Source organism: Stenella coeruleoalba, assembly GCF_951394435.1.
Source record: "Stenella coeruleoalba genome assembly, chromosome: 2".
Lineage (NCBI taxonomy): Eukaryota > Metazoa > Chordata > Mammalia > Artiodactyla > Delphinidae > Stenella > Stenella coeruleoalba.
This window is the reverse complement of record NC_137147.1, coordinates 173,417,111-173,432,353: the sequence shown is the minus strand read 5'-3', so window position 1 is coordinate 173,432,353 and position 15,243 is coordinate 173,417,111. Positions and strand designations below refer to the sequence as shown.

Genomic DNA, 15,243 nt, shown 5'->3' with positions numbered 1-15,243 from the left:
GTGTGTCCCTGAATAGCCGTCATACTACTTAATGAGCTTATTGATCAAATGAGAGTATTTATAGCACTAAAAGAAATATATAGTAATATATATTTATATATAATATTTATATAGTAATATAAATATATATTTATATATATAAATATATATTTATATATATAATATTTTATATTATTATATTTATATATAATATTTATATATAATATATATTTATATATAATATTTATATAGTAATATAACTTGACACATATATTCAAGAATCAGAAATCTTGTCCATAATAATGTTTTGTAAATATTTATGTTGGGCCTAAATTTGTTTTTAAAAATTCATCTCTTTGTGGCTTGTAGTGTCCTCTTCATCACGTTCATCTCTTTCTCCAAGGATCATTTTTAAAATAGTTTTATAATAAGATAACTTTAGGGCTACGCTACACAGTATTGGCAAAAGGTTTTATTTTATTTTATTTTTCCTCAGATAAAATTAGTCTCAAAGTTTAGCTAGGTCAGATATTTGTATTGAGAGTTTCATTTGTATTTTGTTTCTTAATAGAAAAAAAAATGACTACATCCCTTCCAGAATATTCCATGTAAAGTCCCAGGAGAGTCAGCGAGTAGTTCAGCTGAATGGTCTACACTCATGTCCTGCACTTCCTTGTCTCTCATGTGTCCTGTGTGATAAGCCTCACTCCACATGTTCCCTAAGGCTGCTCTCACTAACTTTGCAGACTAACATCCTGACCCCACTGGACTCGACTCCTTTTCACCTTGTGGGAACCCTCTTAGGTACAGGAACCTTCTCCTCTGTGTTGCTCTTGATTGCACTCTCCCGTGGTTGCTGACCTCCGGCCCCGCTGCCGTGTTTTCCTACGTGGCAATGAATGTTGTAGTTCCACAGGCTCTCTTCTTGTCCCCAACCCTTCTCACTTGCCATGTTTCTCACGAGTACTCTTATCTACTTCCATGGCAGTTCATACTGTGTATCTGCTGTACTGTGGCTTCCACAAATATATCCAAAGCCTTATTGGGCATACTTAATATGATAGGAGACCTGAACCATGTCTAATTATCTTTTGTATCTTCAGCAGAAATGAGTGCACACATAGTAAACGTTTATTAACCACATCCTACATGAACGCTCAAAGTCCTCTTTTCCAAGAACCTAGTCACCCTCTAGTATTACTTACTTTACTAGGTCAGAAGGACAGGTGCAGAAGCATAATGGTTGTTATGACATAATGACTGACTTCCTGTTCCACTGCTGTCCACATCCAATCCGTAAACAGTTCCATCATGGCCCTCGGTCCTCATGGCCCCTCTTACAGCCCCTTATCCTCTCTAACCCTACCCATTGCAAGAATCTGTTATCTGTTCTCTCTCTCCCTCTAGTCCTGACTCATTCCTGCCATAGTTTGTGTTCTAAAAAGAAAATCTGGTCATCCTATTGCTTTATTTAAAATCTTTTAACGACTTCCCTGTACCAAAGGGACAAAGTCTAAACTTCTTATCCTTATAAAAACAAGACCACTTGTAACTTGACACCTCTACCTCTCTGGTCTCTTCTCTCTGTGCTCTCTCTTCCTTTCTGTGCCGCCCCACCCAGCCAGTTGCTCTTCTGCAGTTAGGATACACGGTCCCGTACCTCTGCTTATGCGTTTTCCTCTGCCGAGAATGCTCTTTCTCTCTTTTTTTAGAGAGAAATGCCTCTTCATCTTTCAAGCCTTATTTGGGATATTTCCTCCTGATGAACCCTTTCCTGTTCTCCGTCTGCTCCCTCAGTAAGGTGGAGTGAATGCCTCCTTCTTGGGTGCCTCCTATATAGGTTCTACAGTAGTCTATCACAGCACATAAATACTTCACTTATTTTTCATAGTTCTGTACTCCTGTAACAGACAATGCCTTCATTGAGGTTAAATATAATCTTTTTTTTTTTTAAGATTTTTTTTGATGTGGACCATTTTTAAGGTCTTTATGGAATTTGTTACAATATTGCTTCTGTTTTATGTTTTGGTTTTTTGGCCTCGAGGCATGTGGGATCTTAGCTCCCCAACCAGGGATCAAACTCTCACCCCCAGCATTGGAAGGCAAAGTCCTAACCACTGGACCACCAGTGGAAGTCCCTATAATCTTTTGTTTGATGTTTTTAATTTAAGTTCTAACCCAGTATCATGCCCTGGGTGCAACATAGTGCTCAATGAATATATGTTGAAAGAAAGAAAAAAAATGAAGAAGCAGAAGATAAAAGGAAAGAAAGAGAGAAAGAAAAGAAAGAAAGAAGGAAGAAAGAGAGAGAGAAAGAAAAAGAAAGAAAGAAAGAAAGGAAAGAGAAAGAAAGAAAGGAGGGAGGAAGGAAGGAAGGGGGCCATCTGACTCTATAACTCACATTTAACATTATTTGTCATTTAAGTGATCCAATACAGAGAAGATGTGTGATATTTCATGTAGGCTAATTTGTGTATTTTAGTTCAGTATTAACTCCAAGACAAGCTACTTTCATGAATGAGATATAGATTTCTGAAGACCTGATACTTTTCCAACAGCACCTGAATTGTCCATCCATGGTGATGATGCCAGGGCATGGTATTCTGTGTATAGGATGTATAGATCTCAGCGTTTAAGGAAGTAGACCCTGTAGTCAAACCACCCAAATCTTAGTCATAGCTCCATTCTTTACCAGCTTAGTAAACGTAGTTCAGATGATAAATTTCCTCATTTGTTACATGAGGATAAAATGCATATCTACGCTCAAAGGTAATTTCAAAGTTAGTTAAATAAGCCATGCAAAGCACTTAGCTGTAATATCAATGGAAATTTGATAAATATCGGCAATTTTTAAAATAAAGGAATTGAATTAAAATGATCAAATAATCACTTTCCATATACTTTTTTTAAAGTAGAAAGCTACCTTTATTTAGGCAGTTGATTACTATGCAGTAAAAACTAGGAATTTGCTGTTTATTGAAGAATATAAAAATATTAATGTCTAAATCTTTTCTGTTCATAAAAAGATATTATGGCTTCTGTTTTATTGTTTAACTTTGATTCTAAAAGATTAAGTTAAAAACATATTTGAAAAACAAACATTTTAATAAAATTATAAGAAAAATAATACTTTGAATTTAAATTAGTTCAATGTCTACAAAGAAGTTAATCCTCTTCAAAGTAAGAGATCTTTACTAGGAAATAGTCCACAAGTTTATCAATAAAATTCAGCTTTGAAACTGATAATAATTCCCATTTAGTAGAAAGGAAAGCTGTTATCTGTGATTTGAACTTGAGAAGACTAACTTCATTAGTAATGAAATTAGTGTTGCCTTCCCAACAAGAATTCCAGGATTTTCAGAATTTCTACTTTTTGATTATTCCTCCATACCTAATTACACTTTAGGAAAAGTTTTAAAAGTGATGACACGCTGAGGAGTAAACTCATGGGTACCTAGAAACCTTGATTCCTGTTGATCACATTGCTTTGCCATTAATGCAATGTAATATTATCCATGGTTTGTCTTCTCCCCTAATATTATGGCTAAAGAATAAAATTCTTTACCAATAGCAACCCTCAATTTTATTGACCACTAATTAGCTTGTAAATTCTGATTTGCACTGTAAAACATGATGCAACTGCCAGAAAAGTTTTTTCCCCTTAATATACAAATAGAAATGACCAATAGCCTTCCTTATATTGCACAAATGACACCAGCTTCAGAAGCACATCTTTATTGCTAATGGACCACGTACCCTGCAAGTGCTGAAGAAATGCTCAGCTTAGTGGGAAGATGCCCAGAACCCTCCCCTCCCCGCCTCTCCCTTTCCTGCCAGGGTCATTCAGCCACTGCCTGAGGTTCCTAAGGTTTTGCAGAGTGTCCCAGTTTGTCCTTGAAGAGCTATTATTTTGTGACACATTTCCCAATTTAGCTTAGGAAGAACAATAGTCTAGAGATGTGAATGAGGACATGTGGGGAAAATGGCCTCTTGTTACTTCTCACTGGACAGTACTTGGAAATTTGCATGTGTATTACTATGTTACAGACTCTGAGAAGTTCTGCACTAAAAAGTCAGGTTTAACTTCTTTAATTAGTCATTATAACATGTATTATTATGCATTACTTTGCGAAGCAGTGGCTCCAGAACATTGGGGGACCTGCATTTTGACTTGAGCCCAATCAGGTGCCTCTAGAAACCTCTTGCTGAAGAGAAGGCATGCTTTCAATGCAGTAACATATATAACCCAAAGCAGTAATTCAAAGAGGAGGCCAATGGGCTATCTCTCTGAGAAATGGGCACTTTTAAGACAAGACATTTTAGAGTTAGTTTTTCTGCTTATATTAATCATTCTGAATGAATTAAAGAGAGCACAGAAAGTGTACCAACACGTTAAAAATAGTATTTTCATAACTCTAAAAGACATTGTCACAGATATGTTTTATCAATTTATTCAAAAAAAGGAAGGAAAACAAAGGCTTTTATGGAATAAACAGGTAAGAACATGAACATGTATATGCATGCAAACAAGAAAAAACAATCAGATAAACACCAGTGCCACTACTTGCAAAGACAAAAAAAAAAAAAAGTTAAATATTTAGGTGGACTTGTCTTGAAAACTTATTTCATTTCAGTTCTCCATCTCAGATGACTTATCATAAACCAAAAGTAAAAGGGTAGTATCGTCTTTCTAATTCTAATTCCATTTTAAAATGAAACCAAAGTATTTGCCAACAATTGGTATAAATCTTTTTCCATTCAGTGTTTCCATTGGCCATTTATAAGGGCAAAACATATAGAAATAGGCCTAAGGAAGCAGGTATCAGATAAACACAGGAAGTAATTATTCAGCAGGAAATGTCGAGGGAAATGGATTGTTTTTGTTTTGTTTTGTCTGTCTTCCCTGGTGTTCCTTAAGGCTTGAGGCATCAGCAGTAATGAAGGAAATAGATTTGTAATTGCAGGACGGCTGCTGTTTACTTTACATAGTGTTAGCACTAAATGTCGCTTACCACATGTTTATCTTTAAAAACAGAGATAAATATTATTTTGAATTGAGTACCATTTGCAAAAAATGTGCTTTCAAAATCTATAGATTCTACTGGGGTTTTTTTTTTTTGAAATTAACATAAGGAAGAAAAATTCCATCTGAAAAGAAGGTAAGAGTTTTAAGCCCTGGGTTGTATAGCTGGGGTTTTAATAACAGTCACAGAAGAAAAGAAAAGGTACCTAAATATAGTAATATTTTTCATATAAGATCTCTGTCACCTGAGCAAGATAAACTTAGGTGGTTAAATGGTTAAAATCGTTCATTAAGGAAATTGTTTTGACAGTAGAAGAAAACTAAATTTGTCATGATATTTTAATATTACCTAATCTTTTTCTTTTTCTGTTCAATATTTGAGAAGAATTTCTGTGTTTATGATCTCAAAATAAACCCTGATGCTCATATAAACAATCCCCAGGACATTGTGTGATCCATGCTCACTCATCTTCAGAAGGGAGTAAGAATTTTAGAAAATAGGGCGTTTTTTCCCACAGAGGATCATTTTATCTGAGGAACTGACTAGATTTTCACATACCTAATCTGGTGCTCAGACACAGTAAGATATAAGTGGCCTCCTTAATGTGAGGTTGGATGGTAAACAGCCAGAGAGAGCTCTCTACCAGAGACAAGGGTGCACACCCCTGACCCCTGCCCTTCAGTCAGGTGCACTGCAGCAAAGGGCAGAGCCTGGCTTGGAGTCAGTAGCCTTAAATGTCTTGTTTTAAAAGGAGCTCAGCACCTTCCAGCTCTCATCAAGAAAGCCTGGGTTTTCTCGCCTGCAAAATGAGGACAATAGTACATATCTCAAAGAGTTGTAGTAAAAATTAAACGAAATAATGGATAAAGTACTTAGGATAATGGCTGACACATGGCTGGTATATCTTAACTCATACTGGCTGCAAAGTTAGGAAATTTGGCATGTTCTTGTCTAATAATAATTATGTTTCCCAAACCTTGAGAATTATAGTGTGAAACAATTGTCTCATAATTTATTTCCTATATCACGTTTACATATTTCCAAATTGTGCCAGCAGAATTTGTAAGCTGTCAGGCAATGACTAGCAATTCTCTCCTCAAATTTAGTCCCATATAAGAAATTGGACCAGACTGATCAACTCTTGTGTTAAAGAGAGTAAAATCGTATCTGGTCACATACATTCCACCCTTTCGATTAGGGTTTTGTGGCTCTAGAAATCTCCAGTTAGAATGAAGTTGTTCCCATGTAGTTAGCATTAATCAGTTATGAAACATTGGCTTATTACATGTTTTTCAGATTTCTTTTCATCATTACATATAATTCAAATTACAGTGAGGCTCAGAACAATGAAGTTTGATTAAGGCAGGAAAATTCCAAAAGAAACAGTATTAATAAGATAATGTAGGTCAAATGGAGGACACTGGGCAACCAAAGAGGCAAGACCCATAGGAGTGAAAGGTCCAAAAAGGAGGGAACTGGGGGCCAAAGAGAAGCGATCTTGTTCCATGAACCTAGAAAAGCTCTGAATTAAATATAATAGGACAGGACAGTTGAGTTTTGAGAGAGAGAGAGAGAGAGAGAGAGAGAGTGTGTGTGTGTGTGTGTGTGAGAGAGAGACAAGGAGAGAGAGAGAGAAGAAATGGGTGGAGGACAAGAGAAGAGTTTTTCTACTTACCTCACTTTGTAGGATGTGCTATCTTGCTATTAATATTAAACTGGGTAGAGATAACGGAAGATTGCATAGAATTATCCTTAAAAATTTCTTGTATTTGCTTTGTCTCACTTGTCTCTCCTGAGATTACATTATTAATCACTAGGAGCTAAAAAAAATGTCATCCCAAATGGATAGATATGGAGACTTGTATACATCTGAAGGTGACTTTACACTCTGAAAGCTAGAAATGATTCAAGATTGTATGCCATTATCTGGAGGGCTGCTTTTAAGTTTCAAATGAGGAATAGGTCTTGAACAACTTGTATCTTTCAATGAGAGCAGTTATAGTTTTTTGTTTTTAAATACAGTATTAGGCCAATACATTTTCTATTATACAGAATCATGTTTTGTTCCTTGAATTATTCTAGAAGACAAACCAGCTTGCACCTTGAGAGTGACATGGTGAAATATTTATGTTGTCACTGGATTTGATTATTAAAGTGCTTTTTGCTCATCCTGGGGGCAGACTGTGTGTGAATAATTCTGTGTTGGGGCAGACCTGTGGCTTGCTCTAGCAAGGTCTCAGCTGCGCTCTGTAGCAGCACGATGCTGAGGCTGGTTTCTGGGCTAAACTTTGAATAGATTTTGTTCTATGGAGCATTTATTAGGCAGATGAGTTTTTTTGGTGATCTCCCACTGCTCATTCTTTTACCTCTAGCTGTCTTTTAAAGATCTTACAAATCTTTTGTCTCTGGGCTCTTCATGCTTGTTTGTGACTTTCAGAAAGTTTTCCTGCAGATAATGTGTTTTCTCTGAAAATCGATAATAGTAGGTTATTAGATAATGGCAGTACTGCAAAAGCTCTTGTTAACAGATAGCCAACAGGAAGCTAATTACTTGTATCGTTAAAAATACCCTTCTGTCATCCATTTCTACTCAAGGCTTATCTAGCTTTGTATTTCAGATGTCTTTCTGAATCAAAATTAAATTTCTTCCTCATACTTAAAAGTAATGAAAAAGCAGCAGTTTAACGTTAAAGATTCTTTAAAGTCATCTTTCCCATTTCTCTCCCTGCTTATATGTTTGAGGAACCTCAATGCTAGTTTTCATTTATTTCTTTGACCTCTTCCTTTGACTCTTTGTGTCACCTCCCACTTTTTTGCTGACCTTTACTTTGAAGATTCATCTTAGCTTCCTCTGGTTTTTATGTCCTCTTTCTTGGCTTTTTATTCCTACATTTTTTTCTTTCCACACATATTTTTAAAACATCACTTACAGCAAGTGTCCTTTAACTTATGTTCCTAAATTGATGAATCCTAACTATAAATTTTATTCTCTATTTTACCGTTTCTGGTTTTTAGTTGCCTATGTTAGGTCATTCATTTCAATCTATATTTTGTCTATGCATTTATTTTGCATTTTCACATACTTGGTTGAAGTTTTATACTAGCATTGCAGTTATCTGAAAAATTTCAATATGAGTTGGTGAACTAAAGATATGCAGTTTGTTACTTTCAAATACAACTGGTAATACAAACAACTTTATAAGGGGGTTCTCGGGAAAGTGGTATCATTTTCCGCTGGAAGTCCTTAAGGACGTTAATGAATAGAATAAGAGCATGTGCATTGTGTACATTTATACATACACTTGATAATTAACTATATGTAGGTCACATATCTGTGTCTTAATTGACTTATTTTTGTAAATAGTAATTCACTCCTAAATGTACTTTTAAACTTTCATATAAATTACTTTTTCATTGTTAGAATTCACAGTAATGTGGTTTTTGTTTTCTTCAATGTGTGTAAACAGTGTAATGATCTTCTGTTAATACAGTTCTCATTTTCTGTACCATTTTCAGCATTGCTGCAGAGACTGCTAGGCAATAACTCGACTTGCTTCCACTTTTCTGGGGCCACAGGATAGATTGCATTTCCAAGGTAAGTGGGGTCATGCATCTGAGTTCTAGGAAATGAAACGTGAGCATAAGGGATGTAAGTCCTGTCCTAGCCTGGCCTGCTCAGCTAAGAGTGAGGCTCCCTGTTCAGGTGTCTAGGATGGAGACACCCCAGATCACATTTGCAAGTCAGGGTTTTGGAAATGGAGCTACAACGTAGAGGGGATTTTTGTTCTTTCTCCTGAGTGGAGAGCTGCCCAAATAGGAACTTTCATCTACAGCAGCTGGAATTACTTTAAACCAAACAACATCCACAACATAGGGCTGCTGGAATAAAATTACAGGATGTCTTGTTAAATATGAATTTCAGGTAAGCAATGAGTAAATTTTTTTAGTATAAGAATGTCCGATACAATATTTGGAACATATTTATACTAAAAAAGTTTTAGTTTATCTGAAATCCAAAGTATTCTGAGTGTCCTCAGATTCATTTGCTAAATCTGATGACTCAGCTCCAAACAGATGCTATGCAATAGGAGGAATATTGGAACTCAGAGAGCAGAGATTATGTTTTCCTTCTTTTGCCCTGCTTGATTTTCTAGTTTTAGGTACTTGGAAAATACTCAACATACTCTTCTGTTTCAATGCAACAGTTTAGTGTAGGAGGAAAATGCCACTATGGTGAAATTTCATAACTATTGTTTTCTAAACCTCACTCGTTATCAACACATTTCCAATATTATTTGTTAAAACAGAAGTTCCTAAAGTATGTATTTGAAAAGTTTAATATTAAAAACATGATAATTACTTTTTCTACTTTCTCGTTTTTGGCTGCTAAGAATACTTGGATGATTTCGGGGTTTTTTTCGAATATGTATCTTGCTACATTATATGAAGAATTTCTTACATTTATCACACAGTTGCATCTCTCACTTTGCTGTTAATTTACCAGCACACTGTTTTATTTTTGGTAATAGTATCCCATTGGTTAGCCCAGAGTCAAACTCTGCTTGTCTTCCAGGACAGCCTGGAATACTGTTGATCCTTCGTGTCAGTGTTTATTCTATCATGCAAACTCTCAGAGTCTTGTGAGTGGTTCACGCTTATGACTCATCCACACTGATATGCCAGGTGAAAAACCTTAACCGACTAGCATCTCAGACAGCCAAAAGGCACAATATTGCCACAAAGCTCGATACTAGTTATTAACAAAGCGTGACGTTTATGCCGTCTTTACCATGGGCCTATGTGATAAGCACATTACATATATTATTACATATAATATATATATAATTTATAGATACACTTATATATTTATAAGTAATCTATGTGTTTTCATATGTATATCATGTTTATCATTACATACCATATACAGAAAATTTATGTATATGTGTATATTTAAATAAATGGTCTCCCAAGAAGGATCAGAAGGTTCATACCATTATTACCGCCAGTTTAGAGATGAAAAACTGAGGCTTTTAGAAGTTGAGTAACTAGTTGAGGTCACCATCAGCACCACCGACATAATTGTGTGTTGAATAAATAATCAGATTCTAAGCAGTAACAGTGATAAAGAAGAGGTGGCAAATTTTATTTCGCATAAATTGGAGAGGGGGCAGCCTGGATCCTTGGGTGGCGAAGGACCTTCTCAGGTGACATGGTGCTGCTCTGCTTTAAGCACAGGTCATTGAAGAGTGTGCGGTGGGCTGGACAGAGCCCTGGGCTGAGAGTCAGAGGACTTGTTTGACTTAAAACTTTTCCATTTGGTGGCTGTGTGGCTGAAGGCGTATCTCAGTGTCTCTGAGCCTCGGTTTCCTTTTTTTCAGGAAGCAAGAGAATGTGCAATTACACAACTCTTTTTTCACTCTGAAAAGATTTTTATCTATCTTGTTCAGATTGGTTTGAGGAACTGTCCAGAAACATGCAGCCCTCCTAAGAGAGCGCTTTCCAATGGGGCATTTCATGCCTCCTCCACCTACCAACAGTGGATAATATTGTTGCAAAACATAGTTATAGCTAATATAATGATGAAACTATTTTATACATAAAAAGTTTTAAATCTTGAGCCACTGAGAAAAGTTACAAATATTTGTGATACACATTGCACATATTTTCATTAATTTTTTTTAAAATTGGCATTTTAAAAGGAAGGTTCTAGTTGATTATGAAACCTACTTAAGGGTCACGTCACCTGAGGTGATGCCAGGTGGTGTGGCATCAAAAATAGTCTTTAATTACTTATATCGTACTTTTTTATAAATAAATAAATAACTTTATTTTCTGCTGCGTTGGGTCTTTGTTGCTGCACGCAGGCTTTCTCTAGTTGCAGCGAGTGGGGACTACTCTTCCTTGTGGTACACAGGCATCTCATTGCTGTGGCTTCTCTTGTTGCAGGGCACTGGCCCTAGGCGTGTAGGCTTCAGTAGTTGTGGCTCGTGGACTCTAGAGCACAGGCTCAGTAGTTGTGGTGCATGGGCTTAGTTGCTCTGTGGCATATGGGATCTTCCCGGACGAGGGCTCGAACCCGTGTCCCCTGCCTTGGCAGGCGGATTCTTAACCACTGCTCCACCAAGGAAGTCCTTATATCTTACTTTTGATGTGCCCATTTTGGGCTATAGTTTTTCATCTAAAAAAGTTATAACTCAAAGGAATTACTATTTTTCAGTATTTCCCTGCTTCAAAATATTCTCCATTTGTTACCTGTATCTTCATATACTATAGTATTGAATGATTACCCATTTGTTAACTCATTTGTTGATTTGAGGGGAAATTAAATGTATATATTTCTGTTTTGGAGACATTATAGATATTGTCTTTAGTTAATGATTACTCACATGGATCTAAATATGTTGGGCAGAGACTTGTGACCAGGCAAAGTGTAAAGTTGTTGAAAAGGCTGCAGGATCCGGCCCTATGCTTGGCTTACAAGGATGGCTCCCAGACCCTGTACTTGATTTATTTTAACATTCAACAATACCTTAATAATAGTAAAATAGTAAAGTTCAATTCATACTGCTTGTCAAGGAAAAATCCTATAATTTTATTAGCCATATGAATTACATATTTAATACAAAGAACAAGCTATCGTAGACAAAACCATATGTTTGAGAATGATGTTCTGGGTGACTGTCTTTTCTGATACTCCACCAGAGTCATTCTTTAAAGAGAAATATCTTGCTTGTGATAAAACTATGCTGTGAACTCATTGTTTTTAACTAGTATCTCTTGCGTTCTCAAAAATCTTGGCTCTACATGACTTCCTTGTATGAAGTAAATCTCAGCTTCCTATTAGCTGTGCTAGACAGTCCTAAACGGTTTAATGGTTTTTCAGCCCATCACAGTTCCTGACTTGTATAGTCCTGCATTTGATAAATTTATTTTGCATAGCCCTCTTGTTGAAGCCACACTGACAGAATTCACTGAATTCCAGAATTTCTTGATGACTACATTTGTCACCAGACCCTAAAGTCTCACACTTTGCGAGTTCATGTGTTAGGTCTCAGGGGACTCCAGAGTTAAATAATTCAGTGCGGGGACCTGCTTTATGGCCATATCATCAAGTCTTGTCATGAGTTTGTATCAATGGAAGCATTTTCCTCAGTGTTGAACTCTCACCCTATCCCATGTGTTCCCTTAACACATTCACTTCACTCAAGTCAGGAAACGTTCTGCAATCATCGGAAAAGATTTGCTGTCAGTTGACTGAGACGGGACTGTAAATAACCGGCCCATAATTTCAAGTGAGAAAGATGAAATTAGAGCCATTTTCCATTTTCTCTTCTCCCTCGAGGCCAGTTTTATGCAATATCATGAAGTAAATTTTCAGCAGCTCCCAGAATTCCACTTCTGACCCTTGTTCGGTGGTCATAAACACAGCAACTCGTTAAGGTTTATTTTATAACTCTTCAAGCAAGTCTGTGATTTGGAACAGAACACCCAAAGTAACACACATTGTCTGTGCGTTCAAGGAGTACTGCGGCTTGACTCTAGAGATAAAGATTGAGTAATTGATGTTGTCTTGTTCTTTGCTACTTTAGAGCCTGTGGTGGCGTAATTGATGCTGCCCTCATTGCTGGTTACTGTGGTTAGGTTCTTGGTGCCCGTTTTATCCCACTGAAATGAGGTTATGGTACATAATTACTGGTCTGTAGGGAATGATTTAGTCCTTGCCAGCCAACATTTTTTCATAGCTAGGGATGTTCATTTGATGATGCTAAAATTAGGAAATTAAGAAAAATTATGATTGATAAAATAAATATTATAATTTCTATCACAATGTTGGCTTGGTGCAGTGCCGTTTTGTGCTATTAAAATTGTAATTAAACTCCATCTTCATGGACAACTTGATTGTCCTAATACATCAGGAAAAGCAACTCTCATTCCTGGCATAGAGGAAATGAATAGCTGTGTTGAGGTTCAGAGAGTTTAAATTTCTGGTATTTCAAATAATGAGCCATTTTCCCATTAAGGAAGGAAATCAGTTAAGTGCAACATCTCCACCCTAAGGGGAGGTTACTGTCTAGAAGATCTTTTCTTAAATGATTTGAAGACCCACTTCTTCTGATAATGTGGTTTTACTCCTGTTAAATCATATAGTTGTTTAGTTTAATTATCAAATAAGTTTAAGGAGCCACTAAACCCAAGCCAACTTATAGGCATGGTGAAGATGGAAACTATGGAAAATGTAGTCTCCAGGGCCTTCAAAGTACTTGCCAGTTAGTTGGGGCAACAGATCATAATATATGGAAAAGTTGAAGAGTGCACAAGTTAACGATAACATGACTCAACAGTAGGAGGAATATTACAGACATTTGATAATTAATTGACAAACGCAAGATGTCAGTTATTGCTTTGACTCCACTTTGGCTTAGATTAACAAGTAGGAGTAAAACACACTGAATTTATCATTGTATCTGTCTACTTGTTTCTGATGTATAGAACGCAGCTACAGAAGACAAAACCACATGTTAAAGGCTGATGCTTATGGGTGTGTCTTTTCCTGTTCTCCATAATTGATGCTGTTTTTAGGATAACAGCGCTAGGATCCCAGGTCTGCCAAGGCTCCCAACCTAGCTCTACAGTCCCATAACAAGAAGTTCCAACTGCTTACATGAAAAAAATTCTCATTAGAATCCAAGTCCAAATTTAGAGTACTAATGTCATGATTATTTTAATACATGACTCTCTGCAAGCTATTGGATCTCAGATATGAACAGAAGAAATGCTTATTAAAACCTTTGTCATTTGAGCTTTAGTTTCCAGAATTGAAGTGCAGATATTCTAATAAAGGATCAAGGTATAACGCAACAAAACACTCCGTGTTTATGTTTCCTTTTTAAGTGAAGTTATCGAACACCACTTGAGAATTAGGAAGTGGTATTCACTTCAAGAAACTTAGAACAATTTAAAACGCAAAATATCTAGTGTCATGTCTATGTGACACTAAAACATAGGCTGAAATTTTTAAACAGTAATTTGGACATTCTTCATATGCCAAACAACTGGGGAATTTCCAAATATGATAATAATGTTTGTTTTTAATATTACATAAATACTAATGAAAAATCTCTCATGGTAATGTTTCTGGTATGAAAAATAAACTTTAATGCCTCTGATAATGAACCCACTTTTCTAATTAAGAACAACCACCTTCTACAAAAACAGAAAGTTAGATTAACACACAGCATCTTTAGAAAGCCAGCAATTAAAATAAAGATAGCTGGAACAGGTAACGTCAGCAATCACATTAACAAAAATTAGAATTTATTAACACAGACCCCTGGAAAAGCCTCTTGTCTCTGTAGAGATAGAAGTTTGTGATTTTTAGTTTCATGGGTGAGGGTGGAATGATGAGAAGGAATGATTCACAGCCCTCTGAAAAGAAATGTGCTTATGTTCTCTCTGTAATTCTCCCAGCGTTTCTCTTCCACCTTTATGGTTTCTACAAAGGCAGCTGCTTATAGCCAGACAAGGCAGTAGTGACCAGCATCTGTCAGGGTATTCACAGGAGATGTCCAGTCTGGCCTGGTTAACCTGATCTTCTCAAAAGAGTTTATGCACCATCCTTAACCAAAGCAAAAGATTGCCATACATGCAGCTGGTGCAGAGCTCAAGGTGGACCCCTCCAGGGCCTAGTGTATTTGCTCTTGGGAAGGTGTGCGTTTTATTGTGTGCAATGGAACAGAGTATTCTTCTCACAACACAATGCTACTCCTTCAGTTCTTTCTTCATCTCCTCTTTGACTTTTCTTTATTTATTTCCTCCTCCTCTTTCTTTCTTTTCTTTTTTTTTCCTGCAACTTACCCTTGGTAGTGGCCAGAGGAAAGAGAAGGGCAAAAAATAATCCTTCTGATTCCATTTTTGCTTCTGAAAAAAACATCCTTTCCTTGCACTTTGATTTTATGATGTTGTGTCTATGTTTAATTTCTTGGAAATTGGCTGGTATAATATAATATTTCTTTGGAAAAAAATCACTCCTGACATGTGGGCTCAAGGGACAAGGAAATGGAAAAAAAGGGGGGCTGGGAGAAGGGATAAAAAACAGTTTCTTGCCCTAGGCATCTTTCATTTTCTGTTCATGGAGTAACTAAGAAAAATAAACACTTGCATGTTTCACTTGGCCTCACAGGTGGTCTCTCAGAATACAAAAGTACCATTGCTAGTATGTTTTCTGTTTCTTATTTGATAA

At 36.4% G+C, this 15,243-nt stretch overlaps 1 long non-coding RNA gene across 1 annotated transcript in view; it reads left to right on the top strand.

Annotated features, from left to right (window-relative positions):
- Nucleotides 1-9,312, top strand: part of LOC307182590 — a 110,151-nt gene extending 100,839 nt beyond the window's left edge. Inside the window, exon 3 of the long non-coding RNA XR_013827213.1 lies at nt 8,520-9,312. This is a non-coding gene — a long non-coding RNA (uncharacterized lncRNA). The remainder of the gene's footprint in view (nt 1-8,519) is intronic.
- Nucleotides 9,313-15,243: the final 5,931 nt, after the last annotated feature.